This window comes from Triturus cristatus, chromosome 11, assembly GCF_964204655.1.
Source record: "Triturus cristatus chromosome 11, aTriCri1.1, whole genome shotgun sequence".
Lineage (NCBI taxonomy): Eukaryota > Metazoa > Chordata > Amphibia > Caudata > Salamandridae > Triturus > Triturus cristatus.
The window spans coordinates 315,398,856-315,424,148 of NC_140594.1; the positions used below are offsets into that span (position 1 = coordinate 315,398,856).

At 52.6% G+C, this 25,293-nt stretch overlaps 1 protein-coding gene across 1 annotated transcript in view; it reads left to right on the top strand.

Annotated features, from left to right (window-relative positions):
- Positions 1-25,293, top strand: part of FBXW8 (F-box and WD repeat domain containing 8) — a 698,699-nt gene that overhangs the window by 289,425 nt on the left and 383,981 nt on the right. The window lies entirely within an intron of this gene.

The window sequence follows — 25,293 nt, forward strand, 5'->3', positions numbered from 1 at the left end:
TCGTCGCCATCGTCCTGTATCCCGTACACCCACGAGTCCTACCGCGGAGAGCGAACAGTCAAGGCCAAGGACCCCAGAGGTCGCCTCAGAAAGGCGGAGCAGGTCCCCGCAGGGCAGGCAGGGTCCCCCAGCGAGGCAACCACCACACACAGAAGGGCCGTGATCCCACTCGCGACAATGGCAAGAGGGCTCAAAAGCGAAAGTGAAAGTGTGGGGTACGCGTCTCGCCAGGCTCGTCCCACCGTTGTTGTTCACTTCTCCACTGGATCACCCCCCAACTCTAGTCCGGGGTCAGGAGAGGAGCAGGCCGCAAACTTCAATCGATGCCCAGCACGGCACACGGGGTCCGATTGAAATACGGAAAACGGGTACCACCTCGGCTCAGGTTCACCAACACAGTCCCCTCAACCGAATCAAGATGAAGACAGGATAAATGTAGGAGGTCGCGGAGGTCCTCGGGAGCCTCGCACCTACGCGGCCATCTTGGTTGCGCGCTAGGCTCCTCTCAAAGGTTTTTTAAATGCTAATTCCTATCTATAACTTATCTCTGAAGCTATGATGTTTAATGATTTTCATAGGATTTCATTTCAGTGTGTCAATTCCTTTTAATTTTTTTTTTTCACCATTTTTTAAACTTTTTTTCTCAATTCTTTTAAAAATTAAAAAAAAATTATTTGTTTTGAATGATTTTTTTGTGTAAATTAATTGTAAAATAAATTTAAACTATTTTTTATATTTTATATTTTTTAACCTATATTTTTAATACTGTTATTATTTTTTTTTACCATTTTTGTGGGATTCGCGCACCCTTCTCGATCCCTGCGCGGAACATAGTCGCCATTTTACAAGTGTAGTGTAGGATCCGCATACGGTATGCGTTGGGTACGTATTTTTGTGCGCGATTACTATGCGACCAGTACGCGACTTCAAGCTTATACGCGACACGTACGAAGCACGTTACGCAACGCTCGCGCGCTTCCGCGTGACGTCATGTGTGTGTTTGACGCGGTGGGAGCGCGAATCACGCGAAATATTTTAAATGTCAAAAAACATATATATATGTATTTCATGTGAATATTAATTGAAGACATAATCTAAACTACTAATAAAACTAATATATTTTTACTTCTAATACTATATTCCTTTTAAATGCAAATTCGCGCTCGGTGCGTGCTGCCTATGCGCACGGTGCGCGGATCCCATGTGACCTGAAAAAAAGAGATTTGATTGGTTCATTACACTTCCTATTCTAACTATTGAAAGACCCCACCCATTTCAATCATTCTTCTTTGATCTTCTTTGGAGGAGCATCTCTCTGCAGAGAAGAACTTTTTTTGGCTAAGTTTACACTTAGTTCAAACTTTTTTCAAAAACAATGGCTTCAGGGCAGTAGGCATCACCAGCATCTGCTCATTCATCTGAGAATGAATTTTTGGAAGAACCACCACGCCAACCAAGATATGCATCTGTGGTTTGGAAATGTTTTACTTTTCCTGAGGGGCAAACCAAAACCAATGCCACCTTAGTGACCTGTAAGATCTGCCAGCGAGTGCTCTCCCGTGGGGATCCCAACAAAAAATATTCCTGCGGTACAGCCAGTATGATGAAGCATCTGAGGACCCTCCATCCGGTGAACCTTGCTCGAGAGGAATGCCGAAGAATGCGAGTTCTTCCAGCTCCATCAGACGCATCGCAGCCAAGTACTTCAAGGGTGGATCCATCTGTGCAAAACTTGGACATCCGTCCACAGTTTGCAACCCTAAAAGTGCTCTGCATAAAATGCAACGCTGTTCTATGCTATGGAGAGCAGTCGATTGACCTTATCTTTCGAAAGCAAGAGAACCATCATTGCCAGTTTTTTTTTTCTTTCCCTGAAGTTCATAGTTTTGTTCCTCCAGTTCTGTTTTTTCCTTTTTTTCAAGAAAAACCCCCAAAAATTAAAAATTGTTCAAAAAACGAAGAAAAAAAATATAAAAGAAAAAAAAAAGTTCTTCTAAGAAATAACTTTCCTGGTTTAAAAAAAGTTATATTTGTTTGTTAGTGTGTGAAAGTTTAGATGAATTTATGTGTAGTACGTAATTGACTGAACGAATGCATTAGTAGCGTATGGTGAATGTATAAATGCAGAACTATGAGGAAGTGCTGCAGCATCACACAGTAACCTCTTTAACTGCAGTGTGCTGTAGTACTTCCGAAGCACAGGGATGCAACATATGTACATAAATATGTTGCAAATCTATGCTTCTCTCTGCACGGCTGCTTGAACTGCAGCCATATGGTGACACAGGCACCCTTGCACCATGGTGCAAGGATATCTGTGTCATGTGGTGTTTGTTTTTGTGCAGGAAGACACACCTTCCCGCACAAAAACAATCAGAAAACACATTTTTCTCCTTCAATGTATGCTAAACATTTTAGCATGCATTGAAGGTTAAAAAATGAGGAGAAAGGAAAACAATTCTCCTTGTTGTGCGTTGCTACACAAATTGGAGAATGGTGCAGCATTCACACACCTGTCGAGATTTAGGATTTCTGATAAATCTGGAGATGTGTCTTGTTCTAGGAGTATTCAGTGCAATCACGCACAACAACACTTATAGAACGCCCTTTCAGCACAAAGGTGCCGATCACGATCCTGTAAAAACCGGGTACGAACCGTCGGACGGAGCAAATTCTCCGTCCGACGCGTACCTGGTCGTCAAAATGTACAAACATGGAATTACGATTCGCACGGAAACACCATTTCCGTACGAATCGTACAAAACCCCGACCGACGAAAATAAACATACAAATGCGATCCGGGAAAGCGCCGACGTGACGTCGGGATGCACGCAGCCTGCCATTCACGAACCAGGAATTACGATTCGCACCGACGTCATCCCGCACGGTGAATATTTTCCGGCTGCCAAAAACTGCCGGGAAATCAGGACGACGCGAACAAGGAGTACCTGTACGCGACTGACAGACATGGACCCGAACCTACGTGTCATCCCGGCCCTCATAGCAGTCGACCTCCTCTACAGGTTCCGACGCAGACGCCGCAGAAGGTCAGAACAACTAAGGGAGGGGGGGAAAGGGGGGGAAAGGGGGGGGGGCCAGGACCAGGGGCAGGCCACAAAACCACCACCAATGTCACACAGCACACATGCCCTGGACATACCTGACCCCCATGCCCTGGTCACTACGAGGGGGTGGGGGCTTGTCCAGCAAAGCCAGCAAAGCCAGCGTCCGCCACAAAGGAAGTGCCTGACGACGCGAACCGGCAACACAACTATACAGGTACGTCCCGTACCCACGCCTTAAGAGCGTGGGTACGAGTCGTACCACGCCCACACCTACGTCACCCCAACAATGGCGGGACGGCTGTACCCACGTGGCAAAGGCCTGGGTACGGGTCGCACAAGCATCACATAGCGTGGGGACGGATATGTACGGACCGTACCCCCACCACCGTATGCATGGAGCGTACCCCCAACCCCAACAGTGTAAGTACGACCTGTACCCTCACCCCCGTACGTACACGTCCCACCCCAACAGTGAAAGTACGACCCTTACCCTCACCCGCGTACGTATGGAGCGTACCCCCACCCCAACAGTGTAAGTACGACCCGTACCCTCACCCGCGTACGTATGGAGCGTACCCCCCACCCCAACAGTGCAAGTACGACACGTACCCTCACCCGCGGACGTATGGAGCGTACCCCCACCCCAACAGTGTAAGTACGACCCGTACCCTCACCCGCGTACGTATGGAGCGTACCCCCCACCCCAACAGTGTAAGTACGACCCGTACCCTCACCCGCGGACGTATGGAGCGTACCCCCACCCCAACAGTGTAAGTACGACCCGTACCCTCACCCGCGGACGTATGGAGCGTACCCCCCACCCCAACAGTGTAAGTACGACCCGTACCCTCACCCGCGGACGTATGGAGCGTACCCCCCACCCCAACAGTGTAAGTACGACCCGTACCCTCACCCGCGGACGTATGGAGCGTACCCCCCACCCCAACAGTGCAAGTACGACCCGTACCCCACCCGCATACGTATGGAGCGTACTCCCACCCTAACAGTGTAAGTACGATCCGTACCCTCACCCGCGTACGTATGGAGCGTACCCCCCACCCCAACAGTGTAAGTACGACCCGTACCCTCACCCGCGTACGTATGGAGCGTACCCCCCACCCCAACAGTGTAAGTACGACCCGTACCCTCACCCGCGTACGTATGGAGCGTACTCCCACCCCAACAGTGTAAGTATGACCCGTACCCCACCCGCGTACGTATGGAGCATACTCCCACCCCAACAGTGTAAGTACGACCCGTACCCCACCCGCGTACGTATGGAGCGTACTCCCACCCCAACAGTGTAAGTACGACCCGTACCCCACCCGCGTACGTATGGAGCGTACTCCCACCCCAACAGTGTAAGTACGACCCGTACCCCACCCGCGTACGTATGGAGCGTACTCCCACCCCAACAGTGTAAGTACGACCCGTACCCCACCCGCGTACGTATGGAGCGTACTCCCACCGCAACAGTGTAAGTACGAACCTTCCCCCCATGGAGAGAACCCACACAAGTGTATGTACTAAGCGTACATATTGTTAAATAGGAGGGGTGTGTGCCTATCACTCCCAGCAGTGCCCAGAGTCAAAAGGGGTGGGTGCAGAGTCCTCACAGCAGTGCCCAGAGTCAGGAGGGGTGTGTGCAGAGTCCTCCCAGCAGTGCCCAGAGGCAGGAGGGGTGGGTGCAGAGTCCTCCCAGCAGTGCCCAGAGACAGGAGGGGTGGGTGCAGAGTCCTCCCAGCAGTGCCCAGAGTCAGGAGGGGTGGGTGCAGAGTCCTCCCAGCAGTGCCCAGACGCAGGAGGGGTGGGTGCCTATCACGCCCAGCAGTGCCCAGAGACAGGAGGGGTGGGTGCAGAGTCCTCCCAGCAGTGCCCAGAGACAGGAGGGGTGGGTGCCTATCACTCCCAGCAGTGCCCAGAGACAGGAGGGGTGGGTGCCTATCACTCCCAGCAGTGCCCAGAGACAGGAGGGGTGGGTGCCTATCACTCCCAACAGTGCCCAGAGTCAGGAGGGGTGGGTGCAGAGTCCTCCCAGCAGTGCCCAGAGGCAGGAGGGGTGGGTGCAGAGTCCTCCCAGCAGTGCCCAGAGTCAGGAGGGGTGGGTGCAGAGTCCTCCCAGCAGTGCCCAGAGACAGGAGGGGTGGGTGCAGAGTCCTCCCAGCAGTGCCCAGAGTCAGGAGGGGTGGGTGCAGAGTCCTCCCAGCAGTGCCCAGAGACAGGAGGGGTGGGTTCCTATCACTCCCAGCAGTGCCCAGAGACAGGAGGGGTGGGTGCCTATCACTCCCAGCAGTGCCCAGAGACAGGAGGGGTGGGTGCCTATCACTCCCAGCAGTGCCCAGAGTCAGGAGGGGTGGGTGCAGAGTCCTTCCAGCAGTGCCCAGAGGCAGGAGGGGTGGGTGCCTAACACTCACAGCAGTGCCCATGGAACGCAAAGGGTGGAGTAGCCACAGATACCATGGCCACAAATTCCAGTCAGGTGCACAAAGACCCTGCAGTACATGTACCACATGTGTGCGAGGCTGGGAGTATACACATGCATAGCGCAGAAAAGAAAACATGTCCACATGAAGTCATGTCAATAGTCCACATACACAAGTACATTGACTATCAAGAATGGCACGAGTGATGCAGGTGGAGACATCGCTCAGCATGCATGTGCAAAGTAGAAGGAGTCCGTCACACACCCAGCTAATGTACACACAGCTCAGCGCTAAATATTGGGGAATACCCTGCAGGGAAGATGTCAGGGTACACAGAGGAAGGAATACACCTTTGGACAATTTCACCATGCAGCAACTGCTTACATGAACACAGAAACCTAGCTAACACCGTGTGATGGCACACAGATCCCAGGGTCCCCCCTATGACCAGCACACTACTACATTTCCCACACACCCAACACATGAACACCACCCAAAACCATGTAGCAGCCCCACCAACAGCAATACCAGCAAAGCAATAGTGTTCCAAGGGGAAAAAAATAAATTGCTTTATTCAGCATGAACCAAAAAATCTTGTTTGAAGGAAGTTCAATATTTACAAAGGCCATAGGGCAGTCCAGAAGTCACAGCTGGATGGGGGACACAGTGGGATGCGTGTCCCCTAGCTTGCCTGCACAGTTACATTCCGTCGTCTTCCACAGGGGTGAGGGCATCATGTGGGGGGGAAGAAACAGTCACCGCAGGGACAGGAGGGTGAAGGGTAGGCGTCGTGGGTGCAGGGATGGAGGACTCCACCACAGGGGGTGGGGCAGGGCCAAAGGCGGAGGCCAGGATCTCGCTGCACACCTTAGCAAGGTCCTCCAGGGAATCCCCTGCACCCGAAGGAACCACAGGCCCCAAGGAGGGGGGGGGGGGGGTCAGAGGGAGGGGTCGCAGCGCCACTGGGGGAGGGTGTAGACAGGGGGGGGAATCAACCACCCTGACCGAGGACTTCCTTGACCGCTTGCGTGGTGGTGTCACTGTGGGGCTCAGGAACAGAGCGGCCATGAAGGAGTCTTTGGGGGAGATGTGGCCAGGAGAGCTGAGGGGAGGGGATTTGGAGGGAGTGGATTGGGTGGAATGCGGACTCCCACTCTGGCTGCGTGTCACACGTTTGCCCTCCGACCCAGTGGGTGTGCCTACTTCACCCTGTGTGTGCGTGTCAGAAGGTGTGCGGTGGACCATCCCTGCTGGTGTGGTGCCTGTGTGTGTTGTGGTGGGTGCATGCTGACGTCTGGGTGTACGTGGGACAGGCATGGGAGTGGGAAGTGTGGATGGGGCAGGGGTAGGAGGTGGGACGTAGCGCTGCAGGAGACCCACTGCTGCAGTCAGTGTCGATTCTATCGACCGCAGCAAGCTGCGTTGGTCAGCCTGCGATGAATGAATGCCCTCCAAGTATGCCTCCATGTTGTGCAGCACTTGGCTGTGGCCATGGAGGACATTAAGCATCGCAGCCTGACCAACCTGCAACTGCCGCTGGATGTCCACAGACTCGGCATTGGCGGCAGCAGTGGAGACAGGGGCAGAGGGTGCGGTGCCTGGCAGGAAGGAGACATGTGGTGACCGGGCACGTTGGGAAGGCACACGAGCAAGTGGGAGGCGGCTGATGGCAATGGAGGGGGCGGGGTGAGATGTAGTGCCGCTGTCAGCTGCTGGTGCAGCCGCCACCCGCTCGGAGAGATCATCCTCGGACCCGTCAGCTTCATACTCTGTTGTGCCAGTCGACAGGTCCCCGGCTTCACTCTCCTCCGCCTCAGTCCCACTTGATGTGCCAGCCCCGATGTCACCGCTGGCACTGGTGCTCGGTCCCTCTGCTCCGTCTGTGCCCATGTCTCCCTCCGTGTCCCCCGACGATGCTGTGGGCAGGGTGAAGAGACAGAAATTAATCATACACCTGTATACATATGTCACATGAGTCCAATCTACATAGGTCACAGTGCATAGCCTGAAACAAAAGAAGAGTAACATCTACAAAACAAGGTACATATGTAGGGCATGCAAGACACAGTTGTTTGACCCACCATGCCACCGAAAAACTATGGAGAGCATGACACAATAGCAAATGAGATGGAATGGAATTTTGACTGAGGAGCAAGGCCCTGGGGACAATCCAGCGCTGCATCTGCACCACACAGCGTGGCAGGAATTAGGGATGAGCAGGGACCATATCCAGGAACAAGAGGCACATGCAGCCTAGGTTATACTGAAAACATGCCCACCATGACTGGCCCACTGCACCTTGAGTGCATGTCCAGACAAACATCACACACTGGCCAGTCCTAGCAGGGAGATATCAGGTTGTGACATGAAGGCCATGCCCGCACCACCCACCCCCTACATGAGACTATTATTTGGAGACACAGGAAGCACTTACATCCCTTAGTCTGGGTGAAATACACATGGAATGCAACAAATCAAGGTTGCACACAAAATACCCAAGGTGCGCCTGTCCAAATAATCATGTACGAATGGGCATCATCAGATGATTGTAACAAGACACACAGGCAATGTCCACGGTGAGTATGAACAAGGAATATCAGGTCAGGCTGTACAGTGGACACTTGTACTACATTTCACGTCAATATACATTTGGCCAGGGGACAATGGCACAGAGCACAACCTATGCTGTAGACACAGAGATTGTCGACATATTCGGATTACACACATGATACCTAGGAAAATATGCCCCTGGGGACAGTAGTGGCCACACAACTCCATGCTCCTGAATGGGAATGACTGCAACACACGCTACCATCCCCGCACTATGCGTACCGCACACTCATGCACATCATGTCACAGGCCACCACATAGGACATGCGTGCTGTAAGGCATAACACTTGAGAGACTAACTCCCATGTCTGGACTCAGCATTAGTGCCAACTGACATGGAACCCACAAGACCAGAACTGGACAGGGCACAGGCAAGGTCCCAAAACCTGTTACACACCACCCCCACACATGATGCTGCAGGCATTGTACACGTGGAGAAGGTGCCAGGCTACATAACCTTGTGACGGAGTGAATTCACACAGACCAGGGAACACATTGCAAGGAGGGGAAGGGAGGCAGGAGAGCACTGCAATACTGTGGGTAACCGGATCTGCACAGCACCATTAAACCCTGGCAGTGCATCCATGGAACAGTGCACTTACAAATGCTGGTGAAACACAACAAACACACATGTACCTACCCCCTTCCTGCTGCTGCATCTCCTGTAAGCGCCTGTCCAAGTCTGGAAATACCACCGCCAGCACACGCTTGTGGATGTGGGAGAGACGGCGGCGCCCGCGGTTCTTATGGCTCTCAGGTGAGTCCCCCAGCAGGACCCGTGCGATCCTCCGTGTCCAGCACCGGATATCCTGCCAGCGTTTCCTCACCTGGGACAGGCGCCGCTTCCGACCATCCGCACTCCTCACGGCATTGACGGCGGTCAGCCAGATCTGCTCCTTGGCAGAGGCGCCTACCTGTGAGGATGTACAAGTGACACTACATCAATACACCTGCAACATGTCACAGAGACACATATGAGAACAAATTAGCTGGTTACAACAAGGCATGTCATGCAGCCAACGCATTGCACCTTTGCCATAGGGACATACTCCTCTGGGGAAGGGCAAAAGCAGTACGTGCCAGTGAAAGTACACAGGTGGAATGAGGGCAAAGACACAATCAATTATAAAGGCTCACACTGTGCATCACACCCACCCCTCCTGTCTCTGGGCACTGCTGGGAGGACTCTGCACCCACTCCTCCTGACTCTAGGCACTGCTGGGAGGACTCTGCACACACCCCTCCTGCCTCTGGGCACTGCTGGGAGTGATAGGCACACACCCCTCCTGTCTCTGGGCACTGCTGGGAGGACTCTGCATACACCCCTCCTGCCTCTGGGCACTGCTGGGAGTGATAGGCACCCACCCCTCCTGTCTCTGGGCACTGCTGGGAGGACTCTGCACACACCCCTCCTGTCTCTGGGCACTGCTGGGAGTGATAGGCACCCACCCCTCCATTCTCTGGGCACTGCTGGGAGGACTCTGCACAGACCCCTCCTGACTCTGGGCACTGCTGGGAGTGATAGGCACCCACCCCTCCTGTCTCTGGGCACTGCTGGGAGTGATAGGCACCCACCCCTCCTATGTCTGGGCACTGCTGGGAGACATCAGGCATTCCCCCCCCCTGGGACCCCCCCTACAGTACATAGCATGTGTGTCACACCTGGACACAATAGCAGAAGTCACAGTCACAAAAAAGGGACACAGTCTGTGCTAGTAGCCTCTGCACTCACCTGATACCCTGGTCGCCCATACAGCAGGGGGTACTGTGGGAGGATCACATCCAGCAATGCCAGGTTCTCCTCCAGGGTGAATGGCTGTGACCTCTCCACAGACCTTGACATGGTTCCAGGGAATCAGGAGCAGCAGCAGTGTGGTAGAATCGAAATATGTGCAGGCAAGTGATCCCTCATGGGACCTGGCTGCCTTATATCTGCCTTGCTGGCCTGTTTCATGCACAGGAGTACAGAGTGATTGGTCACTCACATTTGCATCCTATGTTTCCTCCAATCCCTTCAAACCTAGCACAGTCAGTGGGTTCTTATTGTGTTTTTTTCTTCAGCATGATGTCAACCCCACAAACACATTGCAACAAAGTAGATTCATTCCAACTGACTTCTGCTGTACACCTTCCAGAACAAATTCAAACTTAAAACTTGGTCTCCATGACAACCAGCATGCATGTAGGCCTTAATACTTGTCCCTCATGTGTCCCCTATGTAAAAATGAGCTTCACACACAGGTACGGTGCGTTCCGGGGCCCTAGGGCACCCCAAATGCATAGCAACGGCCCGTACAGGCGTGTGTACGGGCCGTACCACTAAGAGTACGCATTCTCAAGAACACCCATAGTGGTACGGCCCGTACACGCGTGCGTACGTTCACTATCACTATGGGTGTCCTTGCGTATGCGTACTCGTAGTGGTACGGCCCGTACACACGCCTGTACGCTCACTATCACTACGAGTACGCATACGCGAGGACACCCATAGTGATAGTGAGCGTACAGGCGTGTGTACGGGCCGTACCACTACGAGTACGCATACGCGAGGACACCCATAGTGATAGTGAACGTACGCACGCGTGTACGGGCCGTACCACTATGAGTACGCATACGCGAGGACACCCATAGTGATAGTGAACGTACGCACGCGTGTACGGGCCGTACCACTATGGGTGTTCTTGCGTATGCGTACTTACTGACCGTACACATGCCTGTACGCTCACCATCACTATGGGTACACATACGGCAGCACTCCCATAGTGATATGGGAACGTACACAGGCCCTCTTAGCAGCAGTAATGGTTTTCACACATCACAGTGGTGACAGGCAGCACACAGGAAGGAATAGGGCTGACATACTTGTCCATGGATGGACATCAAGGCATTGTCTGGGCAGTACTACATGTGTGGGGCATAGGTGTGACAGGCTGTGATGTGGCACATTACTCCTGAGTCGAGAAGGCACCAGATGTATGATGAGATGTGTACACATGTAATGAGTGACGGTGCAATGTGTGCCAGGCATGCCCTTGACTCCTTTGACATGTGTGCATGTCGTACTGCACACTTGTGATGAGCGTCACTGGCATGGCACGGACACCAAAACACGGAAGTGTCCCCTGATGCCCGGTACAGGGGTTACCACACCTGACATGTCACTACCCACGGTGCACGATGTGACTATGTCATGTATGTGTGGGGGGTTCCCATTAGGTTGATGTTGGAGCTCCCTCAAAAGCTGCAGCTGTTGCAGCAACCAACATGTGTCTGTGTGTAGATTGACATTGCACACTGTTCCGCACACCATGCCATATGTGGTATCGGATGTGAGGTGCGTATGTATGCATGGGACACGGAGTAGCGTAACAAGGACATGTCTGCATCCTCTCTATGAATGTGTGGTGAGTCATGACATGTACACCTTCATGGCAAGGTGTGTGGGCTGTCCTAGTGTAATGTCATGTGACCTGTGGCTCTAGTGTTCCGCTACCAGTCTCTGCAATCGACATCCTACTTCTGCTGATGTGTGGATGTATGTCACTCCTGTCTTGCGTCTGGCTGTTCACTTGCACTGGGACACAGCTAATCCCATGCCATGGCATGTGGAGGTTCACAATCTCCGTGTGTAGCTGGGTCTTGGTAGGAGTGTCACCTGGCAGCCATACGTGTCCAGGGCATGTGGCACATACCTGACTCCCTATGTAGCATATGTGTATTGACAGATTAACATGTGCTCACTACATTTGAATTGTTGTCGTAGTGCACTCACTCTTCCTTGTCACTTCCAAATTACTGCACAGCGCCGCCTCTTCCCCGAGCAATTCCGGACTTGGCTGCCATGCGGGAGAATGACTGTATCCGGTGCTACCGCTTCCCCCAACGGTTGATTCTGGATTTGACGGCGAGACTGGCACCACACCTGCAACCGCTGCACAGGTATCCTACGGCACTGACACCCAAGCTGAAGGTAATGGCAGCCCTACATTTTCTAGCCACGGGTACCTTTCAAAATACCATAGCTCATGTTGGTGGCATGTCCCAGAGCATGTTCTGCCGTGTGCTGCATGATTTCTTAGAGGCCATGTTGATTCACCTGGATGACTTCATCCATTTTCCTACCCCTGAAATGTTGACTGGGGTCAAGCGTGGATTCTATGCCCTGGGAGGGATGCCCCATGTCATTGGGTCCATAGATGGGACACATGTGGCTTTGGTACCACCACAGGCACAGGAGGTAGCGTACCGGAATCGCAAGCACTACCACTCCATCAATGCCCTTGTGGTGTGTCTGTCCAACATGGTGATTTCACATGTCTGTGCTCGTTTTCCAGGATCAGCACACGATGCCTACATCATGAGGCGTAGCAGGGTGCCTGAAATGATGACGCAGCTGCGCAACGAACGAGCATGTGTTGTTGGTGGGTACAGTCTGTCTGTCCTGTATTTTGCGTAGACTTCCAGCACGACCGCTTCTCCTGTCCTGCTTATGTCCATGTGTTTTCCATGTAGGGGATGCTGGCTATCCCAACATGCCATGGCTGATCACACCTCTCCGCAACCCCATCACGCCGGCCCAGCTCCGCTACAACACCGCCCATGGCCGGACAAGGCGAGTGATAGAGAGGACGTTTGGCCTCCTGAAGAGCCGATTGAGGTGCCTATACAAGACCGGCGGCGCCCTCCCATATGCCCCGGCGAAGGTCTGCAAAATCTTCATGGTCTGCTGCATGCTGCACAACATGGCAGTTGAGAAAGCTGTGCCACTCATCCTGGATCAAGATGACCAGGACCATCCACCCGTGGAGGACGAAGGGCTTGGCAATGGGGCTAGTGATGTGGAGGATGTGGAGCCGCAAGAGGACATCCGGACTCGGCTCATACGCGACTTCTTTGCATAGTGGTGAGTACCAGTGTCTGAGTGTGCACGCATTGGTTCCCGTGTGGCATGTGTTGCGATGTGTGTCTCCACCTGCATGTATGGCACGTGAGTCAGAGGTGTGTGTGGGTGTGTCACTGGAGTGATGGTGCCAGTGATGGTTGTATTTCCCCAGTCATAATTGTGACCTAGCATGTTGTCAACCATGGCTGTGCTTTTTGTGGCTGACTTCTTGTGTGTCTCTCTTCCCCAGGTACTTGCGCATGCCGTCTGCTGCTTGCATTGTTGTGGCACTGCTATTCCTCATGGACACGTCATCGTGTGCTGACTCAGCGTTACAGGCACGGACACGTTTGGAAGTCTCCTTAGGGTAAGGGATGCATCAGGGGTGTATTGGGTGTGGCAGTTGTTCACGATGTATGCACACTGCCCCTGTCGATGTTTGGTTCCTCTGCAGACATGTTGCATCACCATGGTACACATTACATGCAGCTGGGTACACCTGAATAGATGGTCAGACTTGTTGACCGTCATCTGTAATGGGATAGTGGATTGTGATGATGGCATCAATGTGTGTAACACTGCCCTCGGACACATACGGTTTGCATTGGCTTGACATGCTGTGGGACTTCCACATCAGCGGATCAATGGTGTATGGCAGGCTCTCCGTGAGCAGCTGGGGGTGTTTAGCTGTTAGCCGACACTTGTGTGCCAGTTCCATGGCTATCACGCATTTGTGCTGCAGAAGGGGGGTGTCAGTGTTGGACCCACATGTTACTCCACATGACCTGTGTATGTGTACTCCGAGTTGCCTCTGCAATCCCGAATACATGACTAATAAAGGTGTCCCTATGCCTCCAAGGTGCCTCTTCTCAGTCAATGCTGGTGTGTTGCCACGGTGCCTCCGGCATGTCTGGCTTGGTTTTCCCTGATAGTGGCTATGTGTCTATGTGTAGAGTAGCAAGATGCAAGCTGTGTGTGTGGGATTAGACTGTGTATTGTGCATGATGTCCATGACTGTGTGGGTATTGTGACATGTGCCATCCCCATGCATCCAACGTTGGCCAGGCCCCCATTCTCTGCATCCACCGGACTCAGCTTGCAGGACATGGTTCTGCCACCTGTCTACACATACCTGGGTGCCCCCCAGGACACTCCACATGATCCCTGACCTCTGCGCATGACTGTTGCTGTACTCAATATGTCTGTCGGCACGGTTGTGCGGCCACCCCCTCAGCTGGTTGGGCCCATCACGGGTGTGTATGGTGCTCCATGTCTGTCTTGCCTAATACACTGTGACCCGTGTGTCCTGTGCCAGACTCAGGCCCCAGGGTGTGGATGGTTGAAGTCAAAAGAGAACTCGGGCATGTTTAGACTTTACAAGACACATGTAAGGTAATAATGCAACCAGCAGGCATCTTCTCTTCATGGTGTGACTTTTTATTTTAGTGGGGGGGTGGGGGGGGGTATGACATGAGGGACTTTCCGGGTGTTTGGAATCCAAAGTTCAGTAGGGGAGTTGGTGTCCTTGCCATTGGAAATCCTCAGAGTCCATGCCACAGTCTTTGTCAACATTGGTCAGACAGTGACCAGCAAGGCCATGTGGCAGAGAATGTCTTTTGATGCTGTGCTGCTGTTGCTCCAGTGGGCCAGGTGCCAGGCCAGGTGTCCTGGGAGATGGTGCTGTAGCGCCGACCCTCACGGTCTTTTCCGTGGACGACCCGCCCTCCTGCGGGGACCCTCAGAAGCAGGCCGTGATGATGTTTGGGATGCTCCATCGGATGTTTCCTCCTCCTCCTCCTCCTCCTGATCCCTCCCTGTGGGTGGTGATGTTCTACGCCTACTGGCACAGGGAGGGTTGCCCATGTTGTCGGCCATCCGACGAGTGTACTGTGAATTCCCGTGAACACCGTCACGAGCTCAGCCTGTCTGTCCTCCATCCTCCGTTGGTGTTGCAGTAGACAGGCATGTTGCTCCGCATGTTGCTGGTCCTGCTGGGTCTTGATCTCATCGAGGGTCCCCTTCATATCGTTGAGGGTGGACACAACCTGGGCCATGCCCGTGGTGTCCTGCCGGTATGTGTCCAGGATGTTTCGGACATGGGAATATACCGGTTCCCCAGCCAACTGGTCAGGCTGGCGCCTCCGCCGTCCTCCACTCCCACCACCCCTGCCCACTTGCGCCTGGCCTGCCGTTGTGGGCACATCGGGTCTCCGGGACCCCTGAGGGATGGCATTTGCGGTGTTGCCTGCCTCCTCCTGGGTGCCCGGAGAACCTTGTCCCTCCTGGACAGACTGGCTGCTTTGTGGTGGTGGGGCAGGCATCCTGGGTGTCTCCTGGGATGTGGCAGGAGTGGGGGTGGTGGTTGGCCCCGTTGTACCTGACGCAGGTGCTGCAGGTCGTTGGACACCAGAGGGGCCAGGTTGGTCGGGGTCGTCCACAGAGTGGTGAGAGTCGTCGCTGCCGGTGGGATCGGCCTCCCGCAGAGCTGGGTCCTGTGAGTCTTCCCCCCCAGTGTTGGGGGGTGAACCACGAGGTTGACCTGTGTGTGAGAGAGACAATGTTAATTTTGTTCCATGCAACATCCATGTTTCATTAGTTTCAAAGTTGGAACATTTCCTCTGGGAATTTGGATCTGTCTTGCATTCCACTCACAGTGCACTTGTGCATGGGTGTGTCCCTTGGGCACAGCTTTGGCGACTTTAACTATGTGTGGCACAGTCTTACTTGCTGCGTCAAGTGTGACTGCAGTCAGCAGTGGAGTGGGCAGGTGTGGCGAGCCGTGCATTGGCGCCTTCCGTGTTGCACTGTACGTGGGCACATGAAGTTGTTCCACACACTTCAATGATGCAGGTAGCTGTTGTTGTGCTTGTGCACAGGTTGTGACATGGCCCTGTGTTTTGCCATGGAGGAGAGGGGGGGTGCTGGCACTGGCCACCCTTGTCTACATGCACACAGTCCACCTGCTGACGAGCAGACATTCCCACACACCACAAGGCTGATTTGCTCTCCCTGTGTCTCCCTCCCTCTCTGTCCCCCTCTTCCTCCCTCTCTGTCCCCCTCTCCCTCCCTCTCTGTCCCCCTCTCCTTCCCTCTTGTGTGTCAGCCTCCTCCCTCTGTCCGTCTTCCTGTGTCTCCCTCCCTCTCTGTCCCCCTCTCCCTCCCTCTGTGTGTCAGCCTCCTCCCTCTGTCCGTCTTCCTGTGTCTCCCTCCCTCTCTGTCCCCCTCTCCCTCCCTCTGTGTGTCAGCCTCCTCCCTCTGTCCGTCTTCCTGTGTCTCCCTCCCTCTCTGTCCCCCTCTCCCTCCCTCTCTGTCCCCCTCTCCCTCCCTCTGTGTGTCAGCCTCCTCCCTCTGTCCGTCTTCCTGTGTCTCCCTTCCTCTCTGTCCCCCTCTCCCTCCCTCTCTGTCCCCCTCTCCCTCCCTCTGTGTGTCAGCCTCCTCCCTCTGTCCGTCTTCCTGTGTCTCCCTCCCTCTCTGTCCCCCTCTCCTCCCTCTGTGTGTCAGCCTCCTCCCTCTGTCCGTCTTCCTGTGTCTCCCTCCCTCTCTGTCCCCCTCTCCCTCCCTCTGTGTGTCAGCCTCCTCCCTCTGTCCGTCTTCCTGTGTCTCCCTCCCTCTCTGTCCCCCTCTCCCTCCCTCTGTGTGTCAGCCTCCTCCCTCTGTCCGTCTTCCTGTGTCTCCCTCCCTCTCTGTCCCCCTCTCCCTCCCTCTGTGTGTCGGCCTCCTCCCTCTGTCCGTCTTCCTGTGTCTCCCTCCCTCTCTGTCCCCCTCTCCCTCCCTCTGTGTGTCGGCCTCCTCCCTCTGTCCGTCTTCCTGTGTCTCCCTCCCTCTCTGTCCCCCTCTCCCTCCCTCTCTGTCCCCCTCTCCCTCCCTCTGTGTGTCAGCCTCCTCCCTCTGTCCGTCTTCCTGTGTCTCCCTCCCTCTCTGTCCCCCTCTTCCTCCCTCTGTGTGTCGGCCTCCTCCCTCTGTCCGTCTTCCTGTGTCTCCCTCCCTCTCTGTCCCCCTCTCCCTCCCTCTGTGTGTCGGCCTTCTTCCTGTGTCTCCCTCCCTCTCTGTCACCCTCTCCCTCCCTCTGTGTGTCACCCTCTGTCACCTCAGCCCAGCTTCCTGGGCACACACTGTTAGCAGATCTTTGAATGGCCCTTGGCTTGTTGATGTGAGTTTGTTTCTGATCTCCAGGCACCCATTGGGTGTAGTGTCTGTGTCTGCGCTGCTGCTGTGGTGGTGTGTGCTGCCACTCTTTCACAGTGTTGGCTGTTCATTAGCTGCTGTCATGTGCAAAACAGTGCCTTCACCCCATGTGTTAATGCAAGGCGTCCGCCATTTGCTGGCGAGTCTTTCCTGTGTGGGGACACACTGTTTGTCTGGCTGTGACCTAGGCCATATGGGCAGAGGGCATTGTTGTCTGCTTCTGAGTTGCACTATGTTATTTTTTGGGCCCACCCTCCCGCCATCCGGGTTACCGTGTCATGTGTTGGTGTCTTCTGTGGCCTGTGACTTGACATTGTCCAGCTGGGTGCATGGGGCATGGTGGCGCCAGTGGCATGTGCGTGTTCATGGAGTGTGGTTGAGTCATGCGATAGCTTGGGGTGGTTGCGTGCCTGTTTGTGAGATTGGTTGTGGATGACGTTCCCCCCCCATGTGAGGTGCGTTGTTTGTGTACTCACCCGGGTCTCGGAGTCCTCCTAATCCTTCGACTGCCTCCACCGGCAGTATGGCCATCACCCACTCCTCCCAGGGATGGTAGTGTACGGGTCTGCGGGACGGCCCTCCTCCAGTGACGTTGGCCTGGTTGTGTTCATCCGTCATCTTGGCTCGGACCCTCCTCCGCAGATCGTACCACCTGGCTTGGCATTCCTGCTTGTTCCTTCTGGTGTCCGCAACAGCATTCACAGCATCGACTATGGTCTGCCACATGGCTGTTTTTGCTGAAATGCTGGTCTGTCTGACCAATGTTCCAAAGAGGTGTGGCTCGACTCTGAGGATTTCATCGACAAGGACCTCCAACTCTCAGTTACTGAACTTTGGATTCTTGTTAGTGGGCATGGTGAGGGGTGTGGGTGTGGATGGTTGGGGGGGGGGTGTGTGGATGGTTGTGGGTGTGTGGGTGTGGTTGTGCAGGTGTGTGTGTGAATGTGATGAGGGGGTGTTTGTGAAGGTGTGTGTGTGAAGGTGTGCAAATGTAAGGTGTAGTAAAGGTTCTAGTTTGGTGCTGTAGGTTGTCTGTGGGGTCTGGCAGCAGTGAGTCTGTTGCAAAGGCTCATGGTTTGTGTGTGTGGGCCCTTTTTATTGGTCCATTGGTGGGTGTGGCTGTGTTTGAAGTTTGGGTGGGTGTGTTATAAGGAGTGGTGGTGTTTTGGGCCTCTGTTTGTTTTTGGCAGTCGCAGGTCAGTGAATGTGTTGTTTTAGTGGTTGTTGGACATGTTTAGTGGCTTTGTGCCATTCGAATGGTGTATTCTTGTGTTGTTTTGGTTTGTCCTGGTTGTGTACGTGCGTTTTTAGCGTGTGTACGGTGTGTACATGGGCCATTTTGTTGTACAGTGCTGTCCTTGTGTGTGGCTTGGTACGACTCGTACATGCGGTTGTGATGTTGGGGCCTGGGGTGCGCTCCGTACTTAGAATGTTGTGGTGGGGGTACGACTCTGACGTACAGGGGTGTACATACACGGGGGTACGACACGTACAGGGGTGTACATACACGGGGGTACGACACGTACAGGGGTGTACATACACGGGGGGGTACGACATGTACAGGGGTGTACATACACGGGGGGGGTACGACACGTACACGGGTGTACATACACGGGTGGGGGTACGACTCTAATGTACACGGGTGTACATACACGGGGGGGTACGACACGTACACCGTAGTACATACACGGGGGTACGACACGTACACCGGTGTACATACACGGGGGTACGACACGTACACGAGTGTACATACACGGGGGTACGACACGTACAGGGGTGTACATACACGGGGGGAACGACACGTACAGGGGTGTACATACACGGAGGGGTACGACACGTACACGGGTGTACATACACGGGGGTACGACACGTACAGGGGTGTACATACACGGGGGTACGACACGGACACGGGTGTACATACACGGGTGGGGGTACGACTCTAATGTACAGGGGTGTACATACACGGGGGGTACGACACGTACACGGGTGTACATACACAGGGGGTACGACACGTACACGGGTGTACATACACGGGGGGTACGACACGTACAGGGGTGTACATACACGGGGGTACGACACGTACAGGGGTGTACATACAGGGGGGTACAACACGTACACGGGTGTACATACACGGGGGGTACGACACGTACACGGGTGTACATACACGGGGGGGGTTCGACACGTACGTACGGGGGCTGGGGGGGGGGGTCGGCGCGTACGTACGGGGGCTGGGGGGGGGTCGGCGCGTATGCGGGCACATGTCTCCATGGTTGCTATGGGTGTTCGGTGCGGACGGTGTTTTTTCTTACGGTTGTAACTTCTGACGCACGGGATGGATCGTGATTCCGCGGTCGGACTTCACTTTTCACATTTGTACGGAGATACGTCCGAGGACGTGTCGGACACATTTTCCGACCTGAGGACGTGTGGGGAATTATTCCCAATGCGATTCGTATGGTCTTTTTCCCATGCGAATCGTAATTGGCAGTTTATACGGCACTTGTACGATTCGTACGGTTAAAAGACCCGATACGAGTCGTACGGGGAAAATTTTTAACGGATCGTAATTGGCACCAAAGTGGTGTGTATGATGAGTTTGAATTTACATGGAGAAGAAAAGGTACACAGAGTGCCTTTTCCTCTCTTTCTAAATATGAAAGAGTGTCTTGCGCTATAACTATGTTACAAAAAGTGACATATTTCTGTTTGAAAAATTGCTTGCAAATGATAGGCGGTAAGCACAGAGTTTTGTCTGCAAAGATGCTCAAAGAAGAATGATTGAAATGATTGGGGTCCTTCAATAGGTACAATGGGAAATATTATGAACCACTAATCTGTTTTTTTGCAGGTCACATGATATCCTATGACAGGGAGATTCAAAAACTACATGGGTATAAACAGGGTGTTTTGAAAAACGTATTCAAACTTCGTAGCTTCTTCCAGATCTGCCCATTGTACATATTAATACTTAGTTAAACTTACCTTCACAGTAATAGAAATAAAAAATGGTACACATTTTTTTCACATGTTTTTTGTAATGTAAATTGGGGTAAATTGCTTATTTTAGAATTAGGATCTGTGAAAGAAAAGAAAAAATAATTATAACATGTAATAATACATTTCTAACAACACAGCATAATTTAAACAAAGTCATTTGTTTGCCTTTTTTGCTGTTCTCAGAATATATTGAATTTCACTAGAAATAGTAATTTCAATCGTACTCATCACATAACGGCGGGCAAAAAAAACCAATCAAAAAGATTGTTTAAAAAAAACCAACATGCTATTCTCAGTAAAATACCAGAAAATACAAATCACACATATATGAAATGCTTATGGCTAACAAAATTTTATAACTTTAACTTATAAAAACTGTAAATGTTGTCGCTTTAAAATATTCACCGAGTCAATGAGCGCGAAAAAGTCAATAATTCAAACATATACCTTTCCTTGAGTCCAAATGGTATTTTTGCACTCATTTTTATGCAAATTGTCCAATGGTAATCCTATTAAATTATAATAATAAATTCCTCAGAGAGTGAATTATCTTCCTAAAACTTTGGCTTTAAAAATATTAGGTAGGAATTTGGTAATTCACTAGGCAAACGTTGTTTGAAAACCAACTGGGCATCATTACAAAGTGTCCAGCCTTTGTCACATTTTAGATAGGCAGTGTAATGTCCAGATGTTGTGGAAGGACCATCAGGGAAAATTATTGCAATTGCTACAAAAGTCCTTCCTGATATTGATAGTTGTGTTGCTACAAATTGCTTTATTAAAGTATCTAATTTTCTTCCATCAGCTGTACAACGTTGCATCATTAAAATTATATAGTGTCCATATTTTTTTTTAAATAATGTGGATAACCTTTCTGATTTACATTGGCTACACCATGTTTTGATTTGCACCTTAAACTAATTTATTGAAAGACACTGATTTACAGTCTGGTAATGTTAAATACAGAAATCTTTCAGTGTCTACATTAGTGCTAGATGTATACATGCAATTTTCACAATGATGTTCCCATTTGTAAGAAAGGCCAAAAATATTTTCTATTACTACACCTTCATTTTCAAAAATGGTAAGCATATACATTCAAAATTCCTGAGCATCTTGTTGGATATTTTGTGTAAGTTGTGTAGAACCAGAACACACATCCAAAAGATTACGAACATCTGAAACAGTTTGTATTTTACTTGTATCTGTTGTCAATTTTTCATAAACAGAATGCAACAGAGAACAAAATCTTTTTTCCCTATTCTGCATAATTTGTTCTTGCAAACCTTCAAGATATAAAACAACATTGACCACTACATTAGCATAGCAGTTGATACCAGAACTATTTTCAAACTGATAACCAACAATCTCTTCAATAGTGTCCTTTTTCTTTTTACTTGCTATCACAACATTATCTTGTTCTTTTCCCTTCTCTACACCTTCACTACAGATATTCTCAAACCTTCTTTTTCGACCAACCACACGCTTTTAAAATACAGGATATTGACCTAAATTGGGAGCATACGCCCTTCTTAACCTATTATACCCTTTTACACAGTTTGCATCTGCAGTAACCTTTGTCTCATCAAAATCAATCAAAAACAAACCAGATAATGTTCTGACTCGCGACAAAGCAACATATGCCATACTCTCTTTAAATACGGTAGATCCAATGTTCACCAATGCACTGTCTACACTTAATCCTTGAGATTTATGAATAGTCACTGCATATGCCAGAGAAAATGGAAATTGTTTCCTACGGACATATAAATCTTTAACATGCAAAAAACGAACTGAACAACGATCAATTTCTTTAACTTCTTCAATCTGATCAAATTTAATTTTGAAAAATTCAATTCCTTCTTTTTTCTGATAATTAACAAAATCCACCACTTTACCCATTGCTCCATTAACTAAACCTTTTTCTACATCCAAATTACGCCTTAAAATTACCCGACAGTTTACACATGCATATAGTGTCTTTTCTAAACCAGCCGTTTTAGATATTTATTTTTCTAAAGAATCCAGTTTTGTTTTCAACTTTCCCGTCAAAATATTAGTAATTCCTTCATGCTCTATTTTATCGATGGCTTCCATTTTTATAATTTCTTCATTTTCCAGTTTCAATAGTTCTTTGTTGAATATAGAACACTCGCGCAGTGTTGGCATTAAGCAGATCACTGATTTATTTTCTGCAATTTTCATGTACACTTTCTCAGGAACTACATTTTCATTTGGAAACAAATTGGAAAGTAATCGACTCTCCAAAGCTTGTTTGCCATGTTCTGACAGAAGTCCAATTCTTGGGGTGACCTCTGACCCTCTGGGCCGGTCACCCCACGCACCGCGCTCACTCCTCCGTATGTGAGCCCAGGCTGCCCCCGAGTGCCGCCGCTGCCTGCAGCTGTGCTCCTGGCCCCCGACCGCTGCTGCTTGCGCTGCCTTGTATTGTATTGCCTTGTATTGTAATTTTTTTTTCCTGTTTTCTCGTTCCGCTTTAGTGTGCTGTTTCTGCTCTGTATTTCTGTGATTGTCTTCCCTCCCTGTGGTATTTAGTTATACTTAGTTCGTTGCCTTTGTCCCCTGTTGCCCCTCGTGGTGCTCAGCCCCTGCCGCGTTTCCCGCCACCTCCCCGCTCCCCGCCGCTGCCCCCCTGCGGCCCCGCCCCCTTCCCTCGGCCGCCCTTCCCATTCGCCGCCCCGCTCCCGCCTCCCAGCTGCTCCTCCCTCGCTCCGCCCCCCCCACTCTCCACATATGGCAGAGTGGCAAATGCGCAGCGTCGACGCGCAGCGGGCGCGCCAAAGGCAAGCCCGTCTGCGCCCGTCCACGCCTGGCCCGCGCCCAGCGCCCGGACCCCTGGCCCCCGCAGACACCAGCCCACCCGCCGGACCTACAACACCACCGAACTCAACGCACTCAACACCGGCCGGATCCCTGGATGCTACCGAGCCACCCCGAGACGCACCCACGGACCCTTCAGCTGCCACTCCTGCAAGTTCACCTGCATCCGGACCTGCACTGCGCCCGCACCCACCGTGCCTTCCCCCAGCAGCAACCACCTGAAGTGCATCCTGCTCAACACCCGTTCCGTCCACAGACACGCCGTAGAGCTCTGGAACCTTCTCGACACCACATCTCCAGACGTCGCCTTCCTCACGGAAACCTGGATGAACGCCTCCTCAGCACCCGACATCGCCATCGCCATCCCGGACGGATACAAGATCACCCGGAGGGACCGCGGCAATCAGACCGGAGGAGGCATCGCCATCATCCACAGGAACACCATCCGCATCACGACCAACACCGACGACACCCTCACATCTGCCGAACACCTGCACTTCCAGATCCACACCGACCCCAAGACCACCCTCAGAGGCACCCTCATCTACAGACCCCCGGGACCACGCACACAATTCAGCGAAGACATCGCCGACTTAATCAGCCCGCACGCCCTTCCCTCCGCTGACTACATCCTCCTCGGGGACCTCAACTTCCACCTGGAGAACTACAACGACCGCAACACCACCACCCTGCTGGACAACCTCGCCAACCTCGGTCTCAAGCAGCTGGTGACCACCCCCACCCACTACGCCGGACACACACTCGACCCCGTCTTCTCATCTAGCAAGGACATCGCCTTCAGCCACGCCACCGGTCTCCACTGGACAGACCACAGCTGCGTCCACTTCAGCTTCAGAAAGAACACGATCCACCACCACCAGCAACAGGTTGCACGCAGAAGCTGGAACAAGATCACAGCCGACCAGCTCACCGCATCCCTGAGCCAGGACCCCCCCGCCAGCTCAGCGAACCCCAGCCAGGCCGCCAACAACCTCACGAAGTGGATCAGCAACTGCGCAGACGACCTCGCCCCTCTGAGGACCCCGCCTAGCAGACCCGGCAGTAAGAAAGCACCATGGTTCACCGACGAACTCAAGAGCTCCAAGAAGAACTGCCGAGCCCTCGAGAGAGCCTGGCGCAGAGACCCAACACCAGACAACATGACCACCCTCAAGCTCGCCACCCGAAAACACCACCAACTGATCCACACCACCAAGAAAACCGCATTCAAGGAACGACTGGACAACAACGCACACAACAGCAAGGAACTCTTCATCATCGTCAAAGAACTCTCCAACCCCAACGCCGGAAACAACGACATCACCCCATCACAAGACCTCTGCAACTCCCTCGCATCCTACTTCCACAACAAGATCGCAGACATACACAACCGCTTCATCACACAGCCAACGCACCCCACGACCGCACCTGCAACCCCCACCACCACCCTCCGTGCCTGGACCCCGATCGACACCGAAGAAACCCAACGCACGATGAACTCCATCCACTCCGGATCTCCAACCGACCCCTGCCCTCACCACGTCTTCAACAAGGCCGACGCTGTCATCGCACCCCACCTACGGGACATCATCAACGCCTCCTTCGACACCGCTACCTTCCCGGAGAGCTGGAAGCACGCCGAACTCAGCACTCTACTGAAGAAACCATCAGCGGACCCCACCAAACTCAAAAACTACCGCCCCATCTCGCTCCTCCCGTTCCCGGCCAAAGTCATCGAGAAGACCGTCAACAAGCAGCTGGCCGCCTTCCTCGAGACGAACGGATCCCTCTACCTCTCGCAGTCTGGCTTCCGGGCCAACCACAGCACCGAGACCGCCCTCATCGCAGCCACCGATGACATCCGAGCCCTGCTCGACAACGGGGAAACGGCGGCCCTCATCCTCCTGGACTCTCCGCGGCATTCGACACTGTCTGCCACCGCACCCTAGTGCAGCGCCTCAGCAACGTCGGAATCCAAGAGAAGGCACTAGAATGGATTATCTCCTTCCTCGCCGGAAGAACACAGAGAGTCCGCCTCCCCCCGTTCAGATCAGATGCCACCGAAGTCATCTGCGGCGATCCTCAAGGCTCCTCGCTCAGCCCCACCCTCTTCAATGTCTACATGAGCCCCCTTGCGGCCATCGCACGCCAACACAACCTCAACATCATCTCCTACGCCGACGACACCCAGCTGATCCTCTCCCTCACCAACGACCCCGCCACCGCCAGAGCCAACCTGCACGAAGGGATGACAGACGTAGCCGAGTGGATGATGAACAGCCGCCTGAAA